Source organism: Coccinella septempunctata, chromosome 2 (assembly GCF_907165205.1).
Source record: "Coccinella septempunctata chromosome 2, icCocSept1.1, whole genome shotgun sequence".
Classification (NCBI taxonomy): Eukaryota; Metazoa; Arthropoda; class Insecta; order Coleoptera; family Coccinellidae; genus Coccinella; species Coccinella septempunctata.
In genome coordinates, this window is record NC_058190.1 from 36,660,433 (window position 1) to 36,679,289 (window position 18,857).

An 18,857-nucleotide genomic window follows, 5' to 3' on the forward strand; every position below is an offset into this window, starting at 1 on the left:
ATGTAGACAGTGTGTATTTGAAGGTGAGGCTTTTTTTCAACAGAAGGTCAAAATGAAGCATTTCACCAAAAATCGCCTATACAAAACTTTCAAAATGACAAAGTTGAATAAAAAATTGAAAATGATTAGGTACTGAAATAGATCCTAATACGACCCTAGGCCGTTTGTAAACTGAATTATCGCAAAGCAGTGGTAAAAAACTTATCTCCTGATTCGACCGTGTGGTTTCGATTAGGATATTGGCTCGTTCGATATTTACGTGGTAATGAAAATGGAAACTAAGGATTGCCGAATTGTTCTCATTATTTTTTAGTAACTTACACGATTTTATGAAATGGCTCATTTCGATACAACTGACAGAAGAGACTTAGGACACAAGAGTAAAAAATAGAATAATACTTCAAAATCTTACTAGTAAAATTCGTCTAAATTATTCTTATTCGAACATTTCAATAATCTTGGTAAAAATGATCTCATGAAATGGGGAAACATCATAGCACTTTTTCAACATAACTAAACTAAGCACTTTCAAGAATCTGCTTCGATTTTATAAATTTTTTTCACCCTAAATTGCACGATACAACAATTATGATTCTCTCAAAAGTGACCTGATGTATCTAATCTGATGAACTTGGTACTGAACCATTCATTGTCCAGCCATATATTCATGTTTTGTTTCGTTTTTGCGATGTCGGAATCACCTTCCACAGTCCCGTACTTGAAATTCAATGAAATTTCGTCGAACTTCTAGGGGTTGTATCTCAGCCATCTTGAATATTTCATATAGATAATTCTTGGTTAAACGACTTATTTTGATGAGTTCTACCTTCTGTAAAAAAAAAGCCTCACCTTTGAAAACACCCTGTATAGATGGTTCTAAAACCACGACGGGGACTGGCGACATCTTTTCGTACCTCCCAATAGAATGAAATTCTATTCTCACCACTCACTATTTTTTTCAGATTAAGATGAAACATAATTTTAATTTACTTACATCGAATATGTTCTCTACCGTCTGATGAACCGTTGATTTGGAAATATTAGAATTAGCAGATTTCAATTCATCATAGCACTTTAACCTTTTCTTTGCTTTTGCCAAGCACTTTCGGCATTTTTGCAGCGTGAAAAGATAGGAGCATGATGGAAAAATCAATTTTGGGATTATTGCAGTTAGAACACCCTATCTATCCAGCTTTACACTCACCCCACATCGAAATTCATGCAATTTAGATTTAGATAGAGAACGCTAAGGTACGCCACTGATCACCACGGCATTATCATATGGCGCGATCTTGAAAAACCGCAAGCCTCACAATGAATTGCTTCGGTGAGTGCTGTGAGTGATTGTTATGGTTGCGCTGATGTGCCGGGGAATCGTCCAATATTGAATTATGAGATACGACTAAGTGTCAGTTTGCCGGGGGATCTTCAATCTTGCGCGATCCTCATCGTTGCTTTTATGTTGGCCGTGAAGTTCAAGGAAATTCAGCTGAATTTGGTATGCCCATGAGGCATTCAGGTTATAGCGTATGGTTTCTGCAATCGCGCTGAAATCTCAGAGTGGCTTATAATCGATCTTTATGTTGATCATGCCACTCTTCCGTGAGTAGGCCATGATATTTTTGCAATGAGTTTGCCCGTTATTTTCATCCGTATTGGTGAAAATTTGATTTTAATATGATCATTATAATCCCAGTCGCCTAATAAATGAAGGAAGCTCATGATATTGACAGAATGGCCAGCTCACTCTCCAGACGTAAATTGCATAGAGGAGGTCTGAGCAGAGACAACTGTCTTCCCTTGACAACCGACTGACAATCTGGAGCAGCTGATGGCTTTGTTTCATATTTGGACCAATTTTTTCCATGAATAATTGTCTCATCAAGAGTATATTCCTCGAAAAGTAGAATGACGATACTATCAACTTCAAATAATGAAGGTTTTCCGAGAATTAACATTACTTCAAGCTCTAACAGTAAGAAAAAAATTCTCCCACCATTACTCGAAAAAAAAAGTGCTCATTTTAAGGTATCGATTAAAATTCAATCTGGGAGGACTCTGCAGGGTTTTTACTCTTAGTCTCTGAAACAAAATCATTTAAAAAATTTAAATAATTGATTTGCTTCTGCGTAAATTCTTGCACCAATTTGTCAGGAGCATATCAGATTAATGCCTGACAATGAACGAAAAATGGAACTTTAAAATGTTAACTTCGTAACGTTTCGGAGTCTATATCAGACTCCTTCATCAGACGAATTTTTAAAAAATCTCAATTGACATTGAGAAACTACAATTCAGAAGATTTTTCTATTTGCTCCTGGCTCCTGACAAATTAGTGCAAGAATTTACGACGGAAAAAATCAGTGCGACACTACTCTGGATCTGCTCTAACTGATGATAAACTTCGAATTATGCTTCCTAAATGAACTGTTTAGCAGCACCTACTGTTGATACAATCAGCTGGGCTCATTTTCGAAAAGCCCCGGTTTTTTCATGTAGCCCCGTGTTACGGTTACAAAATTAGGAAAAACAAAGTGACCTAGGCACATTCCCATCGACAAGACAATTCGCATTAGTCTTCAATGTTCGATCATGAAACAAAAAATTGAATTAATTGCCAGCTAAAGGTTTTTTTTTATAACACAGCAATTTAATTATTCCACAAATCTTGTTCCATTTTTCCCTAATTTATAATGGATTCGAGAACAATTTCATTCAGTGATGTAACCCTGGGAATAATATTTTCATTATTTTCAATATGTTTGCATTCATCCAAATATTGAAGATTGTCTTCTCGACGCTTCCTATAATATATTCTCAACGAATATATCTGTATTTATTTGGTTTTATTTTATTGATCTCATCAAAATTCACGATTCAATAGTTGCCACATAAATTATTATTTCAGTGTTCCTAATTAGTTGCTAAAGAGATTGTCAAAATCGCGTCTCTGGGTCGACATTGATTTTTTTATTTGCATTGATGGGAATAGCAATGAATTAAGAACGAGTTTGAAGAGTGGTTTATTTGGAAGTGAATTATAAACACATTACACTTAACTAAGTTGTTCGAGGAACTGAAATTTTTTTCACATCTTTCTGTCATTTCTAAAAAATTTGAAATACCTAATAAAAGTAATAAATCATATTTTTTAGATGCCTGGTATTTATTTGCATTTATTCATGCATATACGATCCGAAATCAGTGAAATTTTGTTGAACGAATCCTCAATATTGAGATGTAAAATATTTCGCTTCTAGCAAGTGATGAAATTCCTATGCAATGCATTTTGCAGGACTTCTGGTCTTATCAAAGGATAAACAATAACATCAAACTCATCAACTCCAAGAAGTCTTGATGACATAAAATATTACAGAATGAAGACACCAATATCCTTAAGATAGGTATTCAGAATGTGAACTATTGATTTCATTAATTAAAATTCGTTCAGAAACTCGTCCACTTAAAAAAACGTCGAACAGAATTTTCTAAGCAAATTCATAAATAAAAAAAAAATCTTTATGATAAGCCTCTCAACCCACATCAATCTTTGAAAATTTTGGAAAGTGTGAAGTTGGCACCCCCAAATGGAAATTTTTGAACCGAAATTTCAGGATCGTTTGTCCATCGTAGGTCCATATTTGTCCACCTTTCATTTTCATTTCTCCAGGCACCGTTTGAGAGATATGGTAAAAGAAATTGTTTCGGTGAATTTTCTGAGCAGCACCCCCGAATTGCAGAAACGTATTTTAATGGTATAGATCGTTTGTCCAACCTAACTCCACTTTTATTATTATTAATTTTTTCATTTGTCAATCCACAGAACCATAGAAATCCATCTATACAAATTTTGGAAATTGTGAAGTTGGCACCCCCAAATGAAAGTTTTTAAACCAAAATTTCAGGATCGTCTGTCCATCGTAGGTCCATGTTTGTCCACTTTTTTTTTCATTTGTCTAGGCATCGTTTGAGAGATATGGAAAAATAAGTTTTTTCTGAGCAGGTCACAAAAATTGCCAAAAACGATGGTAAGACCGAACAATACTCCTAGATGGATGAAATTCTCAGATTTATTACTACTTACATATAAACATATGTCGAGAAATGTTTCCTCTCCGAGATACGGGGTGTTGAAATTATAGAAAAAAAATGTTTTTTATTGATAACTTTCACACTGCTTGAAATATTTTTATGAAATTTGAGACATGGGTTTCGAGCGTCAAGAAACACTTTTTGCATAATATCATTTCTTTTTTATTCTACTAGTGGCGTCCGTACTGCAGCGAGACTGAATATTTTCAGATAAAAAAATGATACGCCACTGGTTTTTCCGACAATAAAAATCACTTTTTAAATCCTTATTCAATTTGGAGCAAATTCGGTCTCTTGACTTTTTGCTGTACGAGGCACCGTTTCCAGTTAAAATAATGAAACACATTGTCATGCATGAAGAAATCGCCAAAATTTATTTATTTATTTATTTATTTAGTTTAAGTGTCTCGACTTCAAAGGTCATTGACACGGTTACAGTCTATTTTTTAACTATAATATATGTGTACAATGTAAAATTTCAAATCTGACTGTACAGTTGAGTTGCCTTAAGGTAATCGATCAGATTTCCAAAGTTTGAGGAGTTGTGAAGAATTTCCTTTAGGTTCGACTCTATTTTGTAGCAAAAATAGTCTTGTACCTGCCATATCAAATTTTGGCGATTTCTTCATGCATGAGAATGTGTTTTATTATTTTAACCGGAAACGGTGCCTCGTACAGCAAAAAGTCAAGAGACCGAATTTGCTCCAAATTAAATAAGGATTTAAATAGTAATTTTTATTGTCGGGAAAACCAGTGGCGTATCATTTTTTTATCTGAAAATATTTAGTCTCGCTGCAGTACAGACGCCACTGATAGAATAGAAAAGAAATGATATTATGCAAAAAGTGCTCCTTGACGCTCAGAATCCATGTCTCAAATTTCATAAAAATATTTCAAGCAGTGTGAAAGTTATTAATAAAAAACATTTTTTTTTTCTACAATTTCAACACCCCGTATCTCTGAGAGGAAACATTTCTCGACATATGTTTATATGACAAACTAGGGCTTATTTTCGATGTAGAATACGTGGTTAAAATTTCTTGATTACGATCTGGACCACCCTGTAGACTAGACACTCTTGCTTTGCGTGCATGCAATTTTTGTTGTTGTAACCAGTACCTATTTTGTTACTCCATCATTTTCATTTGATATTTCGTTTTGGTTACTCTATACCTATATTCTATTTTTGACACCTGTTATTATACCATTATCTATTGAATCATAAATATTGAAACATCGATATTACTGATTGACCTCAACCACACATTCCTGGCAAATTTCATCGATTTTTATTAGGTTACCTCATTTCTAATCGCCTTCCTTCAAGTTTCTCAATCTCAGTCCCATAAAGTTCTTAATGAATGGGTCCCCATTGCATCTAAACGCCCCTCATCAGCCTTCAGCCCGGTCGATCCGACACGAATCGCGAAGCTCTACGAAATCGCGAAAAGGCATAAAATTTTTATCTACATAGATCGGAATTCCGCCACCAATATGGCAGACGATTCCGGCCCGGTGGCCGTGCCTACAAAATGGTTTTTAATGAACTGATAGCGATTGACTCGTAAATAATAAGACAGAGTCGACTCCGGAGGGACCATAAAACGGGCTATAAACCGTCTCATTAAATATACATTGGCCCGTTTAAAAACAGAACTATAAAATTAATAACAAAGATAAAAAAATGAGACGATCAGGCAGGCCACACACAAACTGAGAGGCCGTATTATAATGTTCCCGTGATGGATTTATCACCAATTCGCGGGAAAGCTCCGCTCACCAATATTCATAAATATATACATGAATATATACACGTAGGTACCTTTGGTTATCGACTCGGTTAATTGGCCGGAGTCAATTATTTATGAGAGGCTGTAATCCAATCGGTGCTCTGGACCGCTCGCGACAGGTGTGGATCCGGTGGAGATGAAGAAAGGTCAGACCAAGCGCCGGCTATCTTCACCACTTCCATTTTAGACTTATCTGCGAAATGTTTTCTGTTTCGTAAATTTAAACACACAAAAGAAATCATGATTGAAAGAGGTCTATAGCCAGCTAACACAATGATTCAGTCACTGCATAAAAACTGTACAGGGAGTTAAAGTGTCCCTACACCTTATTGTGGAAACTAAAGGAGCTAGAAGAAAAAGTTGAAAACAAAACTTCTGTAATCATATTTTTTAACTCAATTTAATACAGGATGCTCCGTTTTTTCCCTGTTGGTATCAACTTTCTTATTTTAAATGAAACACCCTGTTAATTATTACATTTTTGAGTTCCTTGTCAAATTTTAAGGTAACTTTGAGATAACAACCATGGACCTATATAGCACAGATTCTGAGATATTCGACTTTTTCCTAAAATTTTGACAGCTGTAGCTGATAGCTGATACTAGGTTCCTAATGAATGTATCAAAACCAAATTTTGTCCAGCTCTTGTCAACATATTGGATCATATACTTCATACAAATTTATTTTAGCAGTCGGTTGGCCATGAAATAATTTTCTCAAGTTTTTGTAACTAGAACGAAGTTAGGTTGGCACTCATGAAATGTCGTTAATGTCATAACGCCGTTGCCACAACTAATATCAATTTTTATTACGAAAATGCCGAAAGTGATTGAAAAAAGAGACAGGGTTTCAGGAAGTGCTATTTAGAATTCAGGTACGCTCATTCAAATAGTTTACCCTGATATTCTAAAATCCACAATACGTCAGACGGTAGCGAACATATTCAATGTAAGAGAATTTATATAATGTTTCATCTGAATCTGAACGACTTATATTTCAGCTCAATATTTCCACAATCAGAAAGATTGTGAATGAAGAGGATGACGAAGAATTTCCTTCTATTGGGAGACCCAAAAAAGTGGTGGCATTTGAGAATTTTATGTTTGAGTGAATTAATGCGAAAAGTTTACTATAGGAGTTTCGATAAATGTCATCGGAGAATAAGTTTCCTAAAATGGATTTTTCTATTTTTCATTTAATTTGTCCTATACATTGTAAATGTCTTCAGCTACCAATAAATACCTAATAATTATAATTGTATCAATGTATCAAGATGAATAGCCACAAATACGCGCCTGTCCTGTTAATTGCTTATTCATGTGAAATTTTTTAAATTTATGTTCAAAGGTGAAGTTCATCTTAACTTAAATTCCTTTTACTTATATTAATGCAAGATGATTTTTGTTGAAGAATTTAACATTCTTGTAATTATCTGTTAATTCCTTCGGGAAATACCCATTCCCAACCACTGCATCATATGCATTTCATCTTCGGGTTAATATTTTTGAAATCTACAAATGATGTTAGCCAAAGAAGATAACGAACATTAACTCTCCTCAAGCTAGTGCATATTATGATATTATACTGATCTCTTGTATTTTCCATGCAAATAACTGGATTTGGTATGCCTTCAATCAGTTTGTATAAACTTCAATTATGTTCGTCACATATTTTCCGAAGAGATGCGACATTGTGATAAACTACGTAATAACAGAAACTTTTACGTAGAACGGGCAACATAGCGTTGATTTAAAACCCAAAAATGTTTTGACAAGCTTCATAACCCCACATTTTCGTACTATACAGAGTGAAATGTGTCAAATTTCCATGGCCAACCGACTGCTTAAATAAAAGTGAATGAAGTATACGTAACATCTCTATTTTTAGCAATCTTATATAGAGGGTATTCAAAAAGAAGTTCAATCAGAACTCAATTTTTCAAATGGCAACCTATATTTTTTTCTTGTTCATCATGTAGAGCAGTTAAAAAATAAGGAAAAAATGGATTCAAACTTTTTCTGTGAAGTGAATAGTTTCAGAAATATGGACGAAAAAGTGCATTTTCCCGTAAAAACCAACGATAATTAATTAATTGAGCTGATAGAATGTGGTAACTATGAAAACTAACACTTATCTAATTGTGTATTTTTGTGTTTTCTTTCGTGTTGTTAGTTTGAGAAAAATGTATCTGTTATAGTTAAGTCTCCCTTTAAAATTGAAAAAATTTAATTTTATTAGCAGCGAGTAGGCACTGATTATGAAATTTATCGAAAAAATCGAAGTTAACTATAAAGCAGCAACACTAATAAATAATTATCATTAGTTCTTATGGGAAAATGCACTTCTTCGTCCATATTCCTGAAACTATTCACTTTACAGAAAAAGTTTGAATACATTTTTTGCTCATTTTAACCTGCTCTACATGAGCTGGGTAAAATTTTGTTTTGCTACATTCTATACAAAACTAGTATCAGCTATTTAAGTGAGCACTTACATCTGTCAAAATTTTAGGAAAAAGTCGAATATCTCAGAATCAGTGCTATAAAGGACCATGGTCGTCATACCAAAGTTACCTTAAAATTTCACAAGGAATTCAAAAATGTAATAATATATAGGGTGTTCCATTTACAATAAGAAAGTTGAGACCAACAGGGAAAAAACGGAGCACCCTGTATTAAGGTAGGTTATAAAATATAAAAGTTCAATCGATTACAGACAAGTTTAGTATTTGACTTTTTCTTCAAGATGCTTTAGTTTCCACAATAAGGTAACTTGAAAAAAAACAGAAGATATAGGGATGCGGTTTTGGCCATTAACAATCTTTTAAAAATCGAGCTCGGAAACGTGCCATCCATTTTTCCCTAGCTCTTACGGTTTCAGAGCTGCCATTCAGTCTCATCGAATTTTGCCCACCCTGTACAGTGTGGGTAAAATTCGTTGTCAACTGAGGGGATCTCGAGAACTATAAGAGTTTGAAGAAAACGGATGACAGATATCCGAGCTCTTTTTCAGAGAAACAATTATGGTGAAAAAGGATTCCTCGTTTTTTAGTTATCTGCAAAAAAAAAGATTTTGACTATTTCGAAAAGTTCTCATGACTTTTTTGTCCCCGAATTCACAAATCTGAAACTTGAACCTTCTTAGGCAACGATCGTACCTAACTGCCCTCGAAGCCACAATACAGAAACTGTGCAGTAACTGTATATAAAATATTGCATTTTTTTTAAAGCAGTTAACCTGCATTTGTAAGAAACGTCAGGCCGGAGTTTATTCAGTAATCGTGGATTTGTTTATATGTTCGTTTGATAAACCACAAAAATCTCTGAAATATATACGCAAAATCATAAAAAGCGCGTCGGCAATCTAGCAAAATACTCAGAACAGAGACTTTAGAAGACATTTTTTATTGAGTATAAAAAATTACCTATGAATACATTTTGCCAAAGATGCCAAGTGTCTTTAACACACAAGTGCACTTCGTTAGAGGAATCAGAAATTTAGGGCTAGGTAATTTTGGCTTAAAAAATAAAACTCATAGAATAGAAACAAGACAGGATTATGAAAAATGTGACTCAGTCAACTCCTTTTTTATTGTTACAAAGATTCAATGATAGTTGAGAGCTGAATAGATACATAGCATTAATAGAACATTGTAGTAAATATCTATAAAGTATAGGTATTTGAAATCACTTGTCTCTGACTTCGCTCAGAAGACTCGAGAAATCTTCAAAAAACAATTCAGGCGGTGAGAATTTACATTATTTAAGAATATTTCAGAGTGTTTCGAGCACAAAAGGTTATACTGAGCCTGAGTACATCCCTGATAGATGTTGAGACCGCCTGTTTTCTTCATAATGACGATTAACTGGAAGCTTGTTGGGCGAGTATAAAAGCTTTTCGATAAAGAGCTCATCAAGCTGGCTCATCGGCTGGTGATGATATAAAACCCGAAGATTAAATAATTCAACAACTCTGAAGAAGCTGCATTTTTCATTCAACAAATTTAAATATTTTTATTCTCCTACTATTTCAAGCGCAATATGTGTTCTAACAATTTTCTATTGTCCTCTGTTGATTTCAAAATGGAATATACAGGGTGATTCACAACTATCGGGGCTAAGGGCAGATTGTTTAGACCAAAATATGGCGATAGGACCAAATATACCTCAATAAAATATTGCTGTGGAAAAAGATAGAGGGCTTTGAAGTTGAATTTTTTTCGTTTTATGCTAATAATTTCACTGTATATTTTTTCATCCGTTTTTAAGAAAAACACAATCAAATAGTTCAGAGCATCAGAGGGGGATTTGAAGTAACGATTTATTTATTTAATTTATTTATTTCGACAATAAAGCATAATAAAAACAATGTAACATAAAAGAATAAACTTGAATTAAATGTTCTACGTGGCCTACTCCGACTTCTCTGCCTTTTCTAATTCTTTCAATAAAAGACTTTCGAACTTCGAAGAAAATATTATTCTGTCCCCTTATAAATAATTCAACTTTAACGCCCTCTATCTTTTTCCACAGCAATATTGTATTGAGGTATATTTGGTCCTATCGCCCTCAGCCTATGTCCCAATAATTATGAATCACCCTGTTTATGGCATTATAGTCAAATGGTTACTTTCGTATAATTTCTCCTTCTTAAATTATACTCTTTACAGTTGACGAAAAACATTTTTTCTATTTGATATCTTGAAGAATACTGAAGATAACTAACGCTAATATGAAATTGAGGTTTTCCTTATCCTGTCAACAGAAGGAAAAAAAAATCAATTCCTGTAAAACTTTGTATCTGAACTTCTTTCAATTTCTTTTTCACTTTGAAAATTAAATTTGCCTTACTTTGACTTATTCTCATTATTGATAGGGTCACAAGAGACTAAAATAATGTAATTCCCTTTCCACTTGAACTCACAAAAAAGTTATAATTTGTTGAAAGAGATTGAGAGACTTTATGTCAAATGAAGACACCTTCATCGAATTTTGCTTTTCTTTTTTTTCTATAAAATTTCAAACAAAAAGATCCTAGAACGATCTTATTGGCTGATGGCGTTCACGTGATGGCCGTCTGCCTATTAGATTGGTTCCTTTCTTAGAGTTTAGGTCTTAGAAACCCTGCCTGATGGTGGGCTTAGGCACTATCCTAAGAACTATAAGAAAGGATTAATCTCATTGAAATATAGTGGCGTTCTCGTGATCGACGTCTTATTTGGATCTTAGTTCTTAGGAACTAGTAAGCCTATAGTTCCAACCTTTTGGGTAGATAAAGATAAACCTTTATAGCTTAATTCTTTTTTTCACCCAGCGTTCATTGAATCATAGGCTAATTACTGATCTATGCATTGGAATAAGCCCCATTTTCGTTCTCATCTTTCTTCCCTGTTTATCTAACCCTAAATTCAATCCTCTTACCCAATTATACGGGCCAGGAGCCATTCATCAAAGTGAAAATACCGTTCCTCTTTCCCAAATGACCCAAACCGCCACCCACAATTAAAGTGTCCAGAGAAGGCGCATTTTCTGATAATCGGCTCACGAATTATTTAGTCAAAAAATGTGAGAGATGCGTGTACCTGGGCAATTCATCTATAGGAAACCGCCTCGTGCTTACGTCACCATAATTTCATTCTTGATAGGCTCTCGTTATAACGAGCCGGAGAGCCGGACTGGTTTTTTTTTCATAATATGGTTCGGCTTGGAAACAAATTTGGATAACCAGTTAATTAACAGAAGGAACTGGAAACTTGTACAGAGGGAATCTTCGACTTTTTAGATTTTTTGTTCGTCTGTTCGGAGAAAGTGAAAACCTTTGACACCTAGTTTGTGCCCTCAGGGCCGGATTAGACTTATTTTCCCTCCTAGGCCAATTACAATACTTAATTTGTAATTTCTCTCAAATTTTTTGAAAATCTTCAATTTTGTTGAACACTTCATTAAATTCTTTCCACAGAAGAAGTTGATGAATATAATCGACCGTCACAAAAATAGAACATCCTTTACAGGATTTTTTGAATATTGAACTACTGAAATGGGGTATTTTCCTAAATTTCAAAATATATGTCATAAAAATCCTTATAACTCAAATATCTCGAAATATATTTTTTTCGAATTTTAACATATTGCATTTTGTCTGTATTCGATTACGAAAATTCTGATTTCAGAAGTGCTCTTGTGAACATTCTACGTCATTTTTACAATCCGGCAACGCCCATTTGTGTCAGTAATGGTCATGAAAGTTTTCTGATCACCATAGATGTAATAAATATCAAGTTTGATGATCACATTATTCACATTTGACAAGAAAAACACACAATGACACAAAATGTCATCGGTTTCAAGAAGGTAAAGACACAGATTACAGAAACAATTTTTTGTAATCTGTGGATATCTTCTTGATCGGTTCCAGTGTTGTCGAATTAACAAAAATTACTATACTTTAATAAAGGCATTCTACGTCACAAGCTTTCACATAGTCGAAGTTTCGAAGGGTGTATTTCTGAAATGTCTGAATTTGGAAGCGAATCTTTTACATGTTGAATAACTAGTAGAAAAGGCTTTCCATAAATAATCTCAAATTCGGTTTTGGAGTTTTAGGAAACTTGCCCATTAGATTTTCAACGGAGCAAAATAACTGAGATCAAATTTTTGGAGATTTCAATTGTCTCAAAATTGACACGAAAATTGTCTTCAATGATTTGTTAGAACAACTCGAAAATTTTTAGATTTAGGTGGAGGCTAGAGGGTGTAGAGAGAGATTTTCTGTCCCATCTAATATTCCATCAAGATAAAAGCTGTTATCTTTGAATTTTTTTTTTGAAAAAACACTTGCTTAGGGTACATTTTGAACCCTGAGAAATATTCTGATTGACTAACTACAATTCTCAAGTATGTAGCTTTTATCGATAGAAAGTTATTAGGTATAATAACTTCAAGACTAGCCTTACGTAAAATTAGAGACAAATGAATTTAAATCTCCATAAACTTGAGATTTGGACATGGGGAAGTTCAAATTTTCAGAAATAAATCTCATTCGGTTCTCTAGATACTTTCAGTGGACACCCTGTAGAGTTCACCAATACCTGAAAATGAAACAAAAATATAATTCTCAATAGTCCTTCACTTCTTCAATCGAGCCATAAGAGGTTCTAACTGGGAGGGATAAACTGAACAGCTTACGCAGTATAATATGAAGATCAAGAGGGTCTTTTGCGAAAAGATCACTTCAACATCCACAGCAGCCCGACTATAAATGGTCATGGCAAAGGGGGAATCAACCACATAGGTTGCTCAAGGAACAAGACGGTTCATATACTGAGGGGTTTCTTCTCGAAACACACTTCCCAGCTATAGTAAACCCATAATTAGTATCGACACAGAAATTCCAACGAACAATTCTCGCAAGGAAGATTGGGATATTCCTGAAAAAATATTCACGAGACACAGGAATAGGATAATAGAAGAGAAAGATGTGACTGATCTGCGATCTTTCAGACCAAACTGCTTTACATCGTTTTTACTAAGAACGGAGGATTTACAGCCGTTTTCAATAAACCTTTGTATCCATCTATTACTGACGATCGTAAACCATTCTAAAATATATCTACAGATAAATCACAGAAAAGAAATCAGATGGTTTTTCTATCTTCGTAGTAACTGTAACAATGGATAGATAGGTTTATTGAAAACGACCGTTAGAGAAAGTGAACCCATTATTCCAACATACAGGGTGGATCAATCGACAGAGACTGCTCAGTATCTGCTGAGTGAATTCATCCAGTGTACTCTCAATAACCTTCCCAGACATATCTGGGACCTTTGACAAAACAACACTTTTACTGGTCAAAAGGTATTCACAAGGTGAAAAGGTGAACACAACTTTAATTATATGGATGTATGAGATGTTGAAGACGAGAATGATTGAGACACAGGAAGGCAATCAAACCATCTATGTTAAAGCCACTCGCAGAACACTTCAAGGAGATGTAATATCTCCCCTTTCATGGAGCTTAGTCCACCGGTTACGGAGCTTGGCTTCCAATGTATAGGGTATGCTGGCGACATAGTCTTCATAGATACAGGACTGGTATGGCCAGGAGGTAGATTCTCCTTTTGGGGTTGTTTCGCCTCGAGCCTGGCTCTCTGCGATCCTCGTGCAGTTCGTCTTTTCGACGTTTCGTCCGGGTATAATAACTTATAGGGCACACCTCTTTAACTTGTGATTGATATACTAGCCCATGAGACCATTCTAAGGCTGTCCAGGAAAGGTACCAGCAATGAGGAAGCAGAGAGCTTGGACCAAATGTATCCCATAAGCGAACCTTTCCAGTGACGAGATGATAAAGAAAACTGGCTTCAGTAAAACCTTCACTACGATTATGATAACTAGAGAAGAAGACTGGAAAAAGCTAGCTCACAATCCCAGCTCTCGAAAATGATACACAAACCACTACGGGGAATAGCGCTAGAGTATTTGGAGCTGGAACCAAATGCTCACTACCACTAGGCCACTTTCCAAGCGTTGTTTCAGGCAGAAATGCTCACAATAAGATGTGTGGAAATAGACCCAGAAAGAAACTGCGTTATAAGTTATAAGAAATATGATATAAGGATACATTCTGGCCAGCTCATTCAGGCTACGTTTTAAGCTCTGAGCTCTCATTTAATAGATTTTGATGGTATTGGAGTGCCCAAGAAAACACAACGAAAGAATAACAAGATCCGCTTGGTTGTTTCATCTTTCTGTGGTATAAATAAATTTACCTACAGAAAAGAGTTTCAGGAATCTTCTTGGGTTGGATTATTCCAAGAAATTTCTTCGAAACTTTAATATTGCGAGATCTAAGGAGTATCTGGATCTTAGCAAGGATATGCTACACCTCCTTACTGGATTCCTTACAGAGCATTGCATTGAAACATTTTGAAATAACCATTCGAACCGTTTCCCAGAAAAAATTATTGTAAGTACTTAAAAATGAAAAATAAAAATGGGTATCTAAAATTTAAAGCGTTTCGTTTCTATTGCACTATGTACTGAAATATACGTTGATAATAAAGGACAACAAATACACTATCTTGATGAGATAGACAAAGATGGCTGTCTATGAAGTCTGCGACGAACGAGGAAGATCGTAAAATTTTATGGGATTATTATGGCCGGTTGCTGTTGAGGCTAGCCAGTGAGTACCCGCCTAATGATGACTATAAATCAACAGCTGTTATTTTATTATCAAGCCATTGTTCTCTTTATTTTCTAGTAGGCGCTGTTGCCAAGTCGTAAACTAGAAACGAAGCTATTTAAATTTTGAATCCTCATATTTGAAGAATGATTTTGAACAGTTTCCGTGGTGAATTTGAAAAATTCATGAATGAAACTCATAATTATTCAGTTCAAACTTGCATATGCTGTGATAACCCAAATCGAGGAGAATACCCCAAGTGTTTAGCTTGGTGAAAGTTCTTTCCAACTTGCATACTAGAAGACCAGGAGATCTACCTTTACCGGCCGATTTGCTTTAAAAAAAAGCTATCAACATAAATGAAATAAACCATGAAATCCGTTCCTGGATAAAGCGGGCAGTTCCAGATTACAAAGGTAAAACTGTCTCTTAAGCGAAATGAGTCGTTTACGTATGCGCAGCAACCGATAATTAAAAACGCATTTCGTTCGAAAATTAATAACCATTCGATTTAATATCGTTTGGATAGGTATTTGCGGCGGATGGGTTCCATTAAAATCGAAATCATTCATTATTTTCGAACATTTGGACGGAAATGAAGGGTTACCGACAATTATGTCGCCGTTTTGTAATTATTAACATATTAGAACGGTGCTTCTGACCGACCGCGCCATTTGAACAGAACGGAAGAGTGGTATGATTGAATTTCTCAGAGCAAAAACACGCTACTGAAAATTAAACATTATTTTTGAAACCTTTCTTTCAAACTCTTCGTAAATGGTTGATGCTAACAGACATTTTGTGTCGCGCATTGCAACAACCTGAAATGGAAGTAAACTGAACAATTTTTTGATCCTTTAGCTTTCCAGTGTAATTTCCAAGGTTAACTTGAAATTCGCACAGAACCTAGCGATTTCTGACAGTTTAAGTTTTCGACACTGTGCTACGTTGCCGGTGCACTAGAGATTTATTTCAATCGTTTTGTTTTAGTCAAAGAGTTAGGTTAGGTTAGGTTAGGTCTACTAAAATATGCGTTGATAATAAAGGACAACAAATACACTATCTCGATGAGATAGACAAAGATGGCTGTCTATGAAGTCTGCGACGAACGAGGAAAGTAGTAAAATTTAATGGGATTTTTATGGCCGGTTGCTGTTGAGGCTAGCCAGTGAGTACCCGCCTTATGATGGCTGTAATCAACAGCTGTTATTTTATTAACAAGCCATTGTTTTTTTTTTTATTTTTCAGTAGGCGTTGTTGCCAAGTCGTAAACTAGAAACGAAGCGATTTAAATTTTGAAACCCCATATTTGAAGAATGATTTTGAATAGTTTCCGCGGTGCATTTGAAAAATTCATGAATGAAACTCATAATTATTCAGTTTAAACTTGCATATGCTGTGATAACCCAAATCGAGGAGAATTCCCCAAGTGTTTAGCTTGGTGAAAGTTCTTTCCAACTTCATTGCATACTAGAAGGCCAGGAGATCTACCTTTACCGGCCGATTTGCTTTAAAAAATCCATAAGCCAATCGTTTTGTTTTAGTCAAAGAGTTAGATTACCTCCATGATTTTTGGTTTTGGCTAGTTACGATCAATTTTCGTCTTTTATACTCATACTTCATTTGTTTTTAACAATCAGCCATAGACAATCAGCAATCAGCAGCTGTAAGTATCAAGGATCAATAATTTCTTAACTCACTTTAAGTTCTAAGTGACTACAAATGTTTCATTACTTATCAATTACATTTACATGGTTACTGCTGATTTGGGAATAAGTTTATTGATTTTTTTCAATATTACTTCTAAGGTAAATGGTGCGGAAGAACACACTTAGTCAGACCATATAAAAGAAAACGTCAAAACCTGTTGTTGATATCGATAACTTTGACCAAACTGCTATTTGCAGTTTGATCCTCCTGCGGTGTTTGTTATTTTATTATATTAATTTGTGTTTGTTTTTTGTTTTAACATATCAATGTGTGCATATTAGAAAATGAACTCAATTATTGGGCTGATGATTGTCATAGATCTTTGTTGAAGATATCACACATAACATTGCTCTCAAATTCTTAGAGGACGATGCCTTCAAAATCTTCAAAAAGAATGAACTTTTACAAAGCCTGCATTCGGTACAGAATTCAAAAATTAAAATTGTGACTCTTCAACAAAACTTGTATTTTCAAAAAAACTTCCCTCTGTACAGGCTGGGCAAAATTCGTTGTCTCCTGAAGGGATCTCGAGAACTATAAGAGCTAGAGGAAAACGGATGACATATTTACGAGCTCTTCTTCTGAGAAACAAAGAATGGTGGAAACCGTAGCCTCCTACGATCCTGCGTTTTTGGGTTATCAGCAAAAATTGAGATTTTGACGATTCAGAAAAGTTCTCGTAATTTTTTCGTCTTCGAATTTACAGATCTGAAACTTGAACCTTCTGTAGGCACTTTCATTCGTAGAATCTACGTAAGTAAATAGATCTTTTGTAAAAAAGATTTTTTTCAAAATTCAAAAATAACAAATTCAATAAAAGTTCGCATTTAAAAAAACCAAAATTTGCCTAATGATTCGAAATGAAAAAATATTTTGAGCTCGTCAGTGGATTCTACGTAAAAAAGTGCCTGTACCAGAATATGCTACTGCGATAGTGACGGATCTAGGGGGAGGACAAAGGCTGTTCGGACCGCCACTTTAGCCCTGGGAGACAAAAAGTGTAGATCCGTCTCTGGCAATAGCCAAAACACGTGTCGTGGTTTAAAAACTCATTTTGTGAGAATCGTATAATCTGTTTCAAGTTTATATAATATATGTATATATATATTGTATATGCCCACACCAGTATATGGGTTATAATAATACCTTATTATGGATAATCATCAACCTGCTCCTAGCGCAATAGCGAAACTTGATTTCAACTGTTGGGATTGTCATTTCGCTATTTCTCCAGAAACATCCTTGTATCGTGTAGAGTTCATTTCGAACAATAAATCATATTACCGAAGTTTAATAACTCAAAAGTATCGAATAAACGTTTCCTCGGTGAAAAACAACTTCCTCAATCGTAACATACTGAAAATAATCCAACATTCTTGTAGTACACGAGAATAGCAATGTTAATGTCCTGACATAGCCTGAATATATGCAAAACTGCACGTAACAGCGATAATGCCTCTTTACATTCAGCGGGCAGACCGGTGCAAGATATATTTTTGAAAAACACGAAACTATAAACTGTCTGTTCGCGAGAAATCGCCATTTCACGATGGATATCCGAGCTGAGTGACTTGTAAACTTGGGAATACTGAAGCCTTTAGTTTTTGCCGGTCGTTTTAAATTCATTGAAATCGTTTTCTCGACGAATATCGCATCCTGCTGTGATTACGACATCCAAATGATCACATATGTAACCATCATGTCGACTGACTGGTTGATGTTTAAAATATTTCCCATCTTCTCCGAGAAGGCAGAGAAGCTTTTATTACCAAGCATAGATAGATTCTACCATAAAACTTATTCGTATGCCGATACTGTGCATCCTTTCTAGGTAGAAAAATAACCTACGAAGTGAGTAATAAAGTATGACACATTTCAGAAAATCCCAGTTCCCAATTTATATGAAAGGCGTATGTGAAGAAAGAAAGTTTCTGAACCAATAGACTTAGAGTCTGTTTATTTTAGCAATAGCTGATCAGTGTTATAAAACATTAGCTAAATTGACGATGTGATCATTCTGATTATGGGTATGGTTAAATCATAGCAAACGAATCTTATACGCTAAGCATCGATCTTATAAT